General features: G+C 35.5%; 1 protein-coding gene across 9 annotated transcripts in view; it reads left to right on the top strand.

Annotated features, from left to right (window-relative positions):
* Window positions 1-13,961, top strand: part of LRRC4C (leucine rich repeat containing 4C) — a 413,560-nt gene that overhangs the window by 135,433 nt on the left and 264,166 nt on the right. The window lies entirely within an intron of this gene.

Below are 13,961 nucleotides of genomic sequence, written 5' to 3'. Positions count from 1 at the left end.
GATTTTATCCACTCAGATAATTACATCACATGTAAGTTTTGTGCTTGCAGAAGTGTCAGATTAGAGTCTGTATTTATCTTATGTGTAGTTTGTTTTATAGGGTCCCTGATAATGAAAATCACATTTCTCATAATGTAACACTTGTGTGGGTTTTATTCGATATATAAATCCCTACTGTGCAGTCTAACTTTATTTACACATAAGCAACAGTGTAATAACTACTGGACATACTGTGACGTTATAGCAAAGTGGACCTTACTGCTTTTTTTTGCTTTTGTGACTTACTTTGAAAAATATTTTCTAGATGTTCATGAAGCCACGTATTTAAATTAGTACATATTGTTCTCAGTTTTCTTATAGTGGATTATTGACTACAAGGTGTTTCTCACGCTCCTTGCTGAAGAGTTTTGAATTGTCTTAGAACTGCCTTACAGATTTTCGAGTCAGAAAGCTGAATGTGGCAACTTGTGTTTCTCAACACATCCTAGAGAGGGAAAATGTGTTTGCCTGGGCAATTCTCTGATCTGCTGGCTCTAGCTAGTAGTTCCCAGTACTTTTTTGCCCCTGTTTTTCTTAATTCTATCAATCACTTTATCTCTTTATAGTACACTTTGTCCTTTTCCTTGCTTTGTTTATTCATACAGGTAATGGGAATCACTCCAGCAGGGATGTTGCAGGCATAATATATCCCTCACAGAAAGGTGAGGCAGTAGCCTTTAGAGCCATCAACTTCATTTCTATCCCCTGATATGGATCCAAGCAATTTTCCCTGTTCTAAAGCTGTTTGCTAATGCAATGCAATAACTGATATTTCTGGCCTGAATTCACCCTTGCTTGAAATAATCACTTTGCTTTCAGTAGAACTATTTTAGGCATTGATTTAGTCATCTGACTTGTTAAATTATGCTTCTCTCTGTTTCTTGATTTCCTTCTTTCCCCAAATGTGAAATTTATAGTCTGTTCTCTTAGATCAGATTTTAGTTTTCAATGTTTAGTACAGATTCTGGCTCCAGGACACTGATAAACAATAGCAACAATTTCAGTTATATTTTGGATGAATATAAAGTTTTTTTTTTCTTGCCTTTGGGTAGGAGAAGTTAAACTGTGATTCTTAGCAAAATGTGTTTATACAAGAAGGTGTCAGTTTTTAGTGATGCATGAGATACATACCTTGCATGTCAAGAGACTCCAATAAGTGAAGGACGGAAGAAGTAAAGATCAAAGTGGATTATGCGTCTGACATCCAATGCACTTCAGAGAATCTGTGTTGTAATTGGGAGCTTACTTACTGAGAATTATTTTGTTCCTGTAAATACTTGAATTCCAGTGTTTGCTTGTGTTCTCTCAAAGCTACTTTTCCAGTTCTAGTAATGATCCATTACTCTTAAGCTACTATGGAAATTTTTAGTTTTACAAAGGATTGGGTGTACAATGAATCTGCACTTTTATCAATCCTTTGAAGAACAACAGGCTATTCGATGCATGTTGGAATATCAGTTCAGCATCTGCCACATTTTTAGATTAAATTGGAAAAGATCAGTGTTTATATTTCATGCCCCATGTTGCTATAAATTAGAACAAAGTTAAAATTGTTATGGTACTGCAGGTGTTTGAGGTCTCTCTTGAGATTGGCTTTTTAAAGTTCTGGATAACAGATATATGAAACTCATACATTTGCAGATATATTCAGTGTTAATAACTCCATGTATTTTTCATTTATAAAATAAATAACCTAAAATATTATCAAAATTACACAGACCATTTTAATTTTTATATATATATATATAATGGTCCCATCCATGAAAATTAGCTGAGACTGAACATCTATGCAATATATTTCTGGTTTTGTTAGTAGCAAAGTTTATAAAAAAAACATAATGGGAGAATTCTGGTGAGTGAAGCTGAAAAGAGAAACAATTACTGACATACTGTCCTTATGGCTGTGTTTCAGGACATGAGCTGCTCAGTGTAAAATAAAGCAATCTAAAAATGGTGTTACTGAGGGAAGCATATTCAGTATCATTGCTTGGTCTTCTGCCGTTAAAGACAGTTTTTGAGGGCTTGTATTAGGTGAATGCTCTGAAATGTCATTTCAGAGGTCTAAACATTGTCAAGAGTAGAGGGTGTGCAACTAGCAGATTAAATGAATAGACCAGGACCAGACAAAATTCATACAAGAACTCAGAAGGATGATATAGCTGTGCTACACCTCACATAACCAAGAAGTGTGGTTTGTGTTCTCTTGCTCCTTACTGACAAGGTGCAAGTAGAAGGCTGTGAGGTGCAAAATTTGGAGACTGCATGGGGCAAATTATCAAAAACTGTATTCAAAAGAAGAGGCCTTGTGGATAAATTATTTTGGAAATCAATCTAACTCCTGTAATTGTGCTGTACAAACATTGAGTTGTTTGATGGAAGAGTATCCTGGTTAATTTTAGAGTTAATTTATTTCTGTCCCCTAGAGGCTTTTGCTAAAGTATTCAAGGAAAGTGTTCAAGCAGGGAAAGAGGTTAAGAAGAAAAATCCTTGAGTGGGTCCAATCAATAATCAACACATGAGAAACACAGAACAGGAACTACTATCAGTTCCTAAAATCATCTGTGGAGTTCCAAATATTTTTGTGCAAGGTCTTGTGCTATCCAACATAAGTATCAAGGTGCAAATGTTGAGGTATGTATGGGAAACTGGTAATCACAGCCTGAACCTCTGATTAATCAGCTGAGGCAAGTGTTGGGTCAGCTATGGGAGCACAAATGAGAGTAATTTATCTGTGCTCCCGGAAAGGGTGGAGCTTGACTCCACCTCCTCTAGACCTCGTTTAAGGGCTGACCACCACTATGGCAGCATCTATTGGAGATTGCTTTTTTGGTGGAGGTTGCCTCAGCAGTTCCCAGCAGACCAAAGGCTTCCATACAGGTGAGTTTTTCCTGTAAATAACCTTTTGGGTATTTACTACTATCTTTTCGTTATTGTCACCATACAAGGTAAAAATGGTTGCTGATGGCTGTAAAGTTAATTACCATCACTGAAGATTTGGAGAAGTATCTTATTAAGTTCAGTAGTGGCATAATAAAATGGTAGATTAATTCTGGTGTAGGTAAAGATAAAATTGTTCCCAAGGGAAAAGTAAGGTTGAATTTATATTTGAAATGATAGACTCTAAGATGATTGTTACAACGCAGTAGCAGGATTGTGACATTATACTAGTAATTCCCGTAACATATCGGATTAGTACATCATAGTAAATCAAAAGAAATTAAATTCTGTTTTCCTTAATTAAATATTTGATAACTAGAAGTATCTTAAAACTGTGTGCGAATCGCTAGATATTGGAAAGACAACAGCAGAAGTATGAGATTGGACTGCTCACCACTTGTGCTCGTCCTTATGAGACTAGCTTTTGGCTTCTGTCTGAACTAACCTAGAACCATTATGATTGATCTTTAATTCTCTTTTTATGGTACAGTATAGACTATAAATAAAATGCAAGCTGATTTTTATTTCTATAATATTGCATTTTATGTTCAAAATGAGGAATTACCCTTTGGTGTAGCTGGTAATTCCATCATGCTATGGAATAACTTCCTTTGAAGCAGTTTTTTCTTTGAAAACAGGACAGGAGAGAAATAGGTCAGAAATGCCATCAGATATCTGCTGAGATATATCTTTTCAGAAACTGACCAGTAGTGACAAAAATAAAAAATAGTGAAGCTTTTCCAGAAGGAGTTTTTTTGATCCAACATGCATTTGTTTTACTTTAGAGCTCAGTAAAACAACAGGTAGAACTAACAGAAGATTTAGAGCTACAACTCTTTTCTTTAGCTATATTTTATGTGTGGTCTAAGGAATGGCAAAGCCGTTTTGCTCAAAATAACACAGTATGGACCACAACAGAGTTGAAACTCATCCATCGCTTTTGAACTCTTTGAAACATCACAATAGATGGCTGTAAACCTCAGAACTTCTGACATGCTGTGTAAAAGCTGTTGCTTGCTGGTCTGTTTTCCTTTTTGCTGTTAGGTATGAAATCATTTTTTCAGATGATTTCAGACTTGGTGAGTCTGGTCAGTTGGAATATAGTCCTTATCAGGTCAGAATGGTTAAACAATTAGTTACCTGTGTTGTTAATTAGGAACACAGTCTTTCGTTTTCATTTGATATATTCCCATTTCTTTGATTTCCATCATCAGCCATAAATATCTACTATTTTTAGAAAACAATTTTCAACTAATGACATTAAATGAACCATTGAAAATGAGCAATTTATTTGCTTCAGTTATTTGTTTTTCACTGCTTGGAGCATGGCTGGTCTGTGCATTGCTTGTTATTTTTGAGTAGATAACTAAGAACTGTTACCTTGTGAATGATGAATGTGGTGATGAAGTTAACTCTTGTTCTGATTTCCAGCTGCTAGGTTTTTCACTTTCTCATATACATTGTCTACATATGCAGTTCTTTAAGTGTTCTTGATTAAATATAGATATAAAAAAATGACTGAGGAAGTACCCAGTTCTTTTACCAGTAGTGTAGGTTGGAGTGTGAGAGAAGTAGGTAAGTGGTAGAGAAGATCACTCTTGAAGAGGAGAAACCAATAGAATTACATTTTGTAGAAGTGTTTACAAGACTGCCCCTCCACTATAGGGGACCTATCAGTGATAAGGTGCAAGAATATGTATTCTGGGCTATGGAGATTTATTTGAACTGCTGAGTTTGTATTTCATATGGAGTAAATCTACAGAATTGTATTCCTTTGTCACACTGAGAATAAGCTTGCTTGTCAAAATGCTGTACTTGATACTTTTCTTCTACATTCTGCATCTTTTTCTTCCCCTTGCTAAATATATATTAATGTATACTTACTATACATCTAATAAAAGTACTAGAGCTAGACTGACTTATCAGTTCACTATTTACTTAATCTGCTAGATCTATTTTATCTGATATATGATAAATGTCTGATTTGGTAGACTGAGATGAATTGAAAAGAGAAGTGGCTTTTTTCAATTCTGCTGATGCTAAAGCGTGTAACACATCCATAAACCTCTTGGAAAACTAACCTAAGCCATAGCAGGTTATCAGTCATATCACAGTTTTCAGAGATGGAAGGCAAAATGGTGTTAAACGCAAAATGATAAATTATTCGTCTTCTTCTGTGGAGGCAAGATAAGAAATATAGGTCAATAGGGCACCATCAGATGCCTTTTGAGAAAAATCAGTAGTTTTACAGAAAAAGGTAACATGACATTCAAAGGTAAACCAGGGAAAGGAGATATCAGTAAAATCACCCCAATGCAACCACAGATTGACGTGAAAGGTGTAAAAATGGTGCAGGAGCCCCATAAATTCAGACTTTTGAAAGGTCAATTGGATTCCTGTTTTGATTAAGAGTAATATTAAAGATGTATGTCTTAGATTTAATTTGCATTTGGAGCCCGTTTTGCACTTTTTACTCCTGACACTGAATAGAATTTTGGTAATCTAAAATTAAGGAAAATTGCTTTTTAGAAAAAATCTCAAATTTACATATTCAAAAGCTAAAGGGCACTTGGTAGATCTTAAGGTGTGAAAAGTGAATAGAGATGATTTTCAGGTGTCAACTGAACAGCTGTCAATATTATAATCTATCAAAGACTATTCTTAAAATCTAAATGTGCTTAATATAGAAATAATAACACCAAGAGCATGAGTTCTGGGTAGAGTGGACCTATGTTTGGAGTTGTAAAGACCTTCAGTTTGTAGAGGGGACATTATGTGGCAGTGTGATATTGTTATTTAGATACTGTTGAGATTTTTCCACATTGAAACTGTGAATCTGGATTAGATGAGAACTGAGCTTTCTACAGGAATGCAGAGGGAGGAGTTCCTTTGTCTTCCGTGAGATTGTAGGACCTATGCTAACTCAAAGAAGTGATTGTGAGCCCTCAATAATATTTTTAGCTGGATGTTTGCATGCTGCCGAGTCTTGAAAGATGAAACAACTGGCTCAAACAGAAGGCTTGGTATTAATCCTTTCCTTCTTTTCCTTGGTTTGCTTTGCTTTCTTCCATTTTCCCTGATTCTGCTGTACTGTTCCTTACATTGTACTATGTTGGGAAAAGGTTTAAGCAGGTGGCAAAATCTCATTGCAAAATGAAGTTTCAAAACCTGCTATGTGTAGTTCTTAAGTAACTGTGTCACAGCTCGCAGATGATTACCGTCCATGCCAATTAGAATAAAATGGATCTTTTTAAAAAAATTATTATTATTTTTGGCTTGGGAAATTCTATAAGAGCCAGAAGCAAAGTCTATTGTGCAAATGAGTTGCCTGCTTCTCTTTCTCTTCCCCATAGTTAAATCCCACTGAAGAAATAATAGAGGTGTAGATTCACTTTAAGTTATGAAATATGGGTCAGCATGTAACTTCTGGTACAACTGTATTATCCATTAGCAAACTGGAGGCTTCATTTATACACTGGAAAATACAAAAAAATAACAAACAAAACAAAACCAAAACCAAAGCAAATTGTGGGTGACTTCATAGAAACATTAGAGTGAAAAGATCGAAGAGTGCATCTGGGAGGTGTAGTGAGGAAATACACATCATAAACTAATGTCTTCATTTTAATATTTCCACCTACTCTCCATATGGTGGTACCATGTGTCTTTTTCTCATTTTTTGTTGGTATTTATAGTTCCAAATTTTTGAGGAAAATGAATATTGAGGAGAATGAGAATATGAAGAAAAGCAACTTGCTATGCTCTCCTCTAAGCCTCTGTAGCAGTGGTGGCTCCTGCTGACAATGTGTCTGGAAGGTTAACATCCAAATCTGTCAGCCATTGAGCTTTGCCTGTTTTTTATTTTTCTCCTCAAAGCTAAAAGCAGACATGCTAGTTTTCTGTGTTCCTTTTCCACTTGAGGGGAAGCTGTGATAAAGCAGCATAAATGCATATTTGGCCTACAACCTGTAAAACAGAACAACTTTTAACAACAATAACAAAATAACCAAAACAGGAAAAAAACATGATTTGTGAAAACATACTTTGAGAAGTTTGTGGGAGAAGGTTTTGGTAATCTATTGTTTCCTCCGTGCACTGACTGCTAGTAAATGGCCACCATTACCAGAACATTTCAGACTCTGCCATCTGTCTATTACACTGTTACCAAAATATTTTGGCTGTAAAACCACAGCCTGGTGCTCAGATCCCAGTTGAAAAAAAAAAGTTAAAAAGCCCTATGATAGACAAATAGAAGAAGAAACAGAACAACATTGAAGTGAATGTTAGAAGAGGAAGAAAAAGAAAATGCTTGGGGAAAAAAAAAGTTAATAGAAGAGCACAATGTAAAAAAAAAAAAAAAATACACAAAGAAGAGGAAAAGAACTCTCAAATAATATTCCTTGAATGAGAATAGCAATCAGCTGGAGTGTCATAAATCTCACCAGATAGAAATGTCTATGTTATTTTCCAGACTTATGGTTGTATATGAAAAAGAAATCAGGAAAGCTGATTTACTGAAGCCATGCTCCCATGCTTGCTTCTTTGCTGCTTTCCACCTCCAAATATTTTTTATCTCTTCCTCTGTCTCAGGAAGCGAATAGGTCATGACTTCTGCAGTAGCTCCTCTCCTACTGTCCTAAACTCTTTTTTCAATAGTTGATATCTCATCAGAGCTTCTTGAATGTTGATAGTATTAAGTAAGAGAGGAAAAGAAAGGCCCCTCTTCCCTCCATCCCCCCCCCCAAATAGGTAGCAGTAATCCAAGTAACTGTCAATCTCAGATGTGAGTATCAGACTTCTATAGTTCACTAGCATCTTTTCCTGAACTTTACTCTGGATTGTCACAGCAAATACAATCTCATCATGAAATATAGTTTGTAGTACATCTGCACTATTCTATTGGGGTAGTCTATGTCTGTTCCAGAAATATATTCTGTAAACTTGAAGTGATTAAAAAAGAAATATATATATATAAACCAACTATTCATCTCAAAACAAATATCTTACTATTTTTATTTAATGGAAATCTAAATAAACTGTAGGTAACAAAGTGTCTAAGCATTAGGGGGGAGTACTGCCATCAACTGTGTGGAAACAAATTGCTTATTGCTGTATTTTAGGTTTTGTACTGATGAAAGCTATAGTTAAGAGTTCCTTTTTTTTTTTAACTTGGTTTGTAAGAGATAGGGCTACTGTAAGAGCTGGGTCTGTTCAGTCTTTAGTATTAAGTGATGTGTATTCAGTATTCTTACAAATACACCAAATGATTGCTGACATTTATATAATATCATTCCTTAATATATAACATCAGGATAGATTAAAAAAAAAAGAAAAAAAAGAATGCTAGTTAGTTCCTTCAGTGACTTTCTTCCATACTTTTCATCAAGTGTTGACACTGCAGTTAGAAAGTCACATGTTGCTCATGTCAACATGCTTTTCTTAAATATTGTAATGCTGTAATTCTACTTGATTCTTTTGAATTAGGGTAAAACTACTTACATTGTGTGTCTATTAGGAAATATAATCTAACTTACTAGGGGGTACCACAACACTTCATAGATGACATTACAGGGATTTATGGCATAGAAAGGAGGTGAGAATACTCTGACACTCTTCTAAGGAAAAAATCTTCAACAGACAGAACCTGCTGGGAAATGAGGAAATATAAATGATACTGGAGACATGAAACTGGATTAGTTGATTTAAAGGGATTTACAATGAAATAAGAGAGAAGAAAGCTAACATCTTAGGGATTTTTTATTTTTTTCCTAAACGATTACAGCCACACTTCCTTTTAGTTAATACTACTTTCAACATTTCAGCACTATGTAAAATATTTTTAATAATATTACAATACACACATTTTCTTCCAGAAACCACATCCAAATAAAATTAATGTTATGGTTATTGTAATGCTTCTTTGAAAAGTTAATTTGGTCAATATCTTATTTGATGATAAGTGTTAATATTCACAATTTCTTGGCCAAAATCCAGTCTTGGTAATTACAGTTTAGTGAATCAAATTTCACCTGGCAGTTTCCAGTGGAGAGAACAGGTTCATTCAATTCCTGAGCATAATCAGCTCCTCTCAACAGCAGTCATGTCCAACCCTGGAGATCTGTCTGTCTATCAGAAAAAGCCTTAGTGAGCTTCGTGAGATATGAAGCGGAAAGTATAATATCATGATTCTGATTTCAATTTTCAGACTATTTTGTAAAATAATAGTTTAAATTGGAAAGAAAAAAAATTGGGAAAAAAAAAAAAAAAAGGACACCTTTAGATCATTTAGGAGTAACTTGTTCACTTGTTCTAATTTTCATGGGTCCAGTGTTGTTTGTCGCATGCCTGTTGATTGCAAGAACTCATTTGGTCACTGTGGGGGATGGGTCAAAGACAGGAAGTTTTGCACTGTGACAGCAAGCAGGTCTCGGGAGGCTCTTAGAGATTTTTCTGCCAGAGGTTTCTTTTCTTTGGGAGTTCCTTTCCTTAGTGTACTTAGTCTAGTGGGGACCTTTTATCCCCTGCTTTTCAAGTTTTCTTGTTTTATTTTTATTTTTTTTTTCTCTTCTTCTCTAAGCTTGACATACTTGGCCCAACAGTAAGCCAGCAGGTAGTGGTGCCTTTGCCATGAACAAGCATTATTGCCTTTTGCAGTGCTCAGCTCCTTCGAGCCTGAAAAAAAGACTGCTTGTCCCATTTCTGATTATCTTTACAATCATAAGCATAAGTGCCTTGGCACTGTGACACCCACCAGTCATCCCCCTAGCTAATTCACAGTTGTCACTAAAAGTCTTGTCACTAAAAAGACATCGCAAAGCAAGGTATGAGCCAGAAAAAAAGAGGGGTTCAGAAAACTCTTTCTCATTGGGCTGTTCTGAAAGTAATGCTTCCTATTTTATTATGTTGACCCATGATGTCAGAATTGTACTGTTTGATTGTAAACATTCAACAAATGTTGATGAATATCAATCAATGAGTGCTATTTTTTTTTTTTCTCATGGAGGAATTCAGTGACACACATTTGTTTCACAAGCACTTCCATGTCAGGCTGTTCCTTTGCTGCCCTCTGTCACACAGCAACCAATTGGAATGGAATATTGGTGGGAAGGTTCAACTTCTACTGCCATACCACCAACATCTGATGGATAGAAATTAATAACTTTTTGTTTGTTTGTTTTCTTTTTTTCTTTTCTTTTTTTTTTTTCCTTTCCTACACTTTGATGTATTTTAGCCCACAGGATATTTAATTAGAACCAGTGGTTCTTACTATTTTCAGCACGAACACTAGAAAAATAATTTTTATGAATTTAGTTTACCAATTTCTTGTGCTTTTAAGCCTCCACTGTGTACCATTTCATCCTCCAGAACAGATATTAACTGGCACGTAGTGATGAAGATAGGGCCACTACCTTGTATAATTTTGTTGTGGCTCACAGTATTTAGGGTTTTTCTTCCGTTACCAACTGCCTACTTATTACAATGCTATGAGAATCTCAGCAGAAAGTTATAAAAACAAGAAATTGTTGTGCTCTATTTGGAAATGTGGGTTTGATAACTGAGAGATGTGAGCTTGGTAACTTCAGGATTGTTTTAGAATTTGACTGGTGAACTTTTCAAGCTGCCAATAAAGTATGTGTGTTTCTTCTCTTTTCCAGTTGAACAGTCACATGTAGGTAAGGAATTCTGCCATTTCTGCTAAGGCACTGTTTATATAAACGGGTTTAATCAAGTATTTACATACACCTGGAAGTGTGTAAACTAGTAAACTAGTGTTTCTTAAAGTATTAAATAAGATGTAATTCACTTAAATAAATCCCAAACATCATGTTGCTCCTCTCTTTAGTCCCGTCCTACTCCAGCTGCATTGTGACCTTGATGCTTCCAGTTGTAGTGAGTGTGCAAGAACTTTTTTCATAATCTTCTGAGTACTGAGTTTTGAATTGTTTTTAATTAGCATTTTAATTGCTCATCAAAGTAATTGAAAGCTGTGTTGGAAAAATGTCGCATTTACTAATCCCTTTGGTACCAGCCAACATTAAGTTTTTCCCAAGGTCACTGGGAAGGTGACTGTGATAGTAGCAACTTCTTTTGCTGATGTAGTGCCAGAGACTCAGTGGGCTGAGATGTTCTTACCATGCCTTGTGATCTGCATCTCCTTGTGTCATGGGGAAAAGTGTTTTATTCTGTGCATAACTACTTTATATAAACTTTGCTTTGAGAAGGTCCCTTATCAAAGCCAGGCTTTGTCTGTTGTAAGTGTACAAGATGAGTCTTAAATGGTTAATGCTTGTAGGAAGCTTTATTTGTCCATACTTTTGGATAATGTGCTCAGTGTTTGTCTTCTCACTTCTAATATGTGATCTCTGGAATCTAAGCTGAGGCTCAGCTCCTGGAACTGTGGAGAGAAGACAGCGAATAGATAAGGATTCAAATAGGCTGCAATCAACGCTAAAAGACTGTGCTTATTTCATTTGAGTGTTTAGCTGTTGCCTAAATGAACTGCTTGGGCCCTCCCACTGATTTTTACAGGAAGTAATGAAGTAACATTACTATTCAGTTTGTCTTATCTTCCTTTGAAAATTCTCTCAAAAATCCTCATTTTGTGTTTTGCCTTGCAATGAACTTACCTTCCTTCAGTTGTGAGATACGTGCTGGGAAGATCCCAGCGGGGAGCTCAGTAAGTGTATCTATTATCTGTTTTCACTTAAATTTATTGTTTCAAACTATTCATATGCTGTCCTGGGACTTTCTTTTCCTATTCCACTTGTGCAAAGATGGTCACATTCATTGTTCTTGGGTATAAAAATGGTCACCTAAAAAGAAATTAAATGAGCCTACTCTGTTATGAATGCATCTTTTCCCTTTAATCCCCTGTTGAGATTTTAATCTTTGAAAAACAACCCAGGTAGCTTGTGTGCTTGAAGATATTGACAACTTACTATATTATGGCATATTATAATCATATTATTATGATTTTCAGAGCTACTAGTTAGTGAAAACAGCTGGAGCTAGTGGAACTTGTTTTAAACCTGTATGTCTCATGTTAAGAATCTATTTAATTCATTTTAAGAGACAATTCTTAATCTTCAATGGCAAATCAGTTCCTGAAGGAACTGTATAGTATAACTCAAGTGTACTGCTGATACAAGAGACACTGAGATACTGAGACAAAATAAATGTGTCCTTGCGTTCAACTCTGTGAACATTCCAAACTCTTCTGAAGTCAGGAAAAAAGTCTTAGGGATTTTATGCTGTGTTTACTGGTAAAGTAAAATTAATTGCTTGCTGAGCTTGCAGCTAATATGAAATTTGGCTGATTGTCACTGAACAGACTTAAAAGGGGAAACTGCACTAGCTGTTGCTTTAGAAGTTAAAAAGAGAAGTCTGCTATGTTTGAAATGAAAATAAAACAGCTAGAGATTGACCCATTGAAAGACTTCATGCTTTTCATTGCTAGCAGGAGATCCTCAGTGAGGCAGTGCAAATGTAATTATTGAGAGAACATAAAGAAAACATGTTTATTTGCCCCGTTGTAATGAGGACAGCTCAGCAGGATTGTACCTGAGTGAGCTGGATTCTGACTGGCATACAGGCTTGTATGAGTGCAGAGTTAGCAGGGGTCTGAGTTGTTTAATTACGTAGAGTTATTTTTGCTTTTGCAAGCTCCAGTAACTTTATTTTAAAAAGAGATAAGAGCTTGCAGTACTTAATGTGCACTTCATGTCCTGAAGGTGCTTTACAGTTATTAAGCAATTAGCCTGAACACCACCCAAGTGTACTTCCATCCCTTCATGTATGTATTGTAGAAATGGATATACCCTGAAAACAAAATTGTCCCCATACTGATGGAGAAACAAAGCAAAAATGAGATCTCTAAAATTAAGATTCAGAGAATTTAAAGGAGTTGTCCTCCATGTCATAGCTAATCAATGCTGACCTTGGGAATATGACTCAGAAGTGACCTCCTGATACTGCTGGAATGGATGAGTGTTTCTTATTCCAGTACTGTCTCTCTTGACACTTGGCTTCTAGTTCTTGTACCCATCTGCTTCTCTTGTGAGTGGGAATTTGAACACTTCAAAGTGGAAGGAAAAAAAGGGTTGTTTGCTGTTCTTTGATTTAAGTCAGAGCCTATAGTTCATAAATATGTTAATTTAGTATCTGAGTAGTTCCCTACACCTCAGAGGAGAAAGAGGATCTTTTAGCAGGTAACTGTGGGCCTGATGAAAGTAGTCTGACTTGTTCTCTGAAGATATCTCTTGATCACTATGAACTGTGCAGCGATCCAAGGGAGACTAGTTTCCTAACTTCACTACATAATATTAGGCATTGTAAATATGTTCTCCTAACTCTTCTTGAAAATGTAAGCATAAGTTTATTCTAATAAAGAGCTTCAGCAATGAAAATGTGTATGTGTAAAGGACTGTGACTTAAAAATAGTGAGAGGCACATAAAAATATATATATAAATATAATATATATCAGAAAAAAAACCTACCTGTCTGTACATTTGATAAAGTTTCTCAGTGGTTGTGTATTGATATTGTCTGACAGAAACTACTACCAAAGAAGAAAAGTGTCTTAGAGGTTGTAAGAGTATTGAAAGATCCACATTTAAGATTTTGTAGGCCCACAATCTTTTTCTTAGGATTCTCCACATGTAATGCATTTATACAAAAACATCCTGTTGAAGTTAGGAGCAACTTTAAATTATCTTTTCAGTGGGTATTCTTCCCAAACTGGCATTGTTTTCTTTCTGTTTCATGTTAGGATAAAAAGATTCCGAGTGATTCTATGATAAGAACTAGAAAGCCCTTATCACAGAATCATAGAATTACCATGATTGGAAAAGACCTACAAGATCATCTAGACCAACCATCCACCTTTTGCTAGCAATTCTTAGTAAACCATGTCCCTCAACACAGCTTCCAAACATTCCTTGAACACAAAGTGTTCTTGTTTTTTAAAGAATTTCTTTTGAATACA

This window comes from Coturnix japonica, chromosome 5 (assembly GCF_001577835.2).
Source record: "Coturnix japonica isolate 7356 chromosome 5, Coturnix japonica 2.1, whole genome shotgun sequence".
In the NCBI taxonomy this organism is placed as follows: domain Eukaryota; kingdom Metazoa; phylum Chordata; class Aves; order Galliformes; family Phasianidae; genus Coturnix; species Coturnix japonica.
The sequence above is the reverse complement of the archived record's forward strand: the minus strand, read 5'-3'. Positions and strand labels throughout refer to the sequence as shown.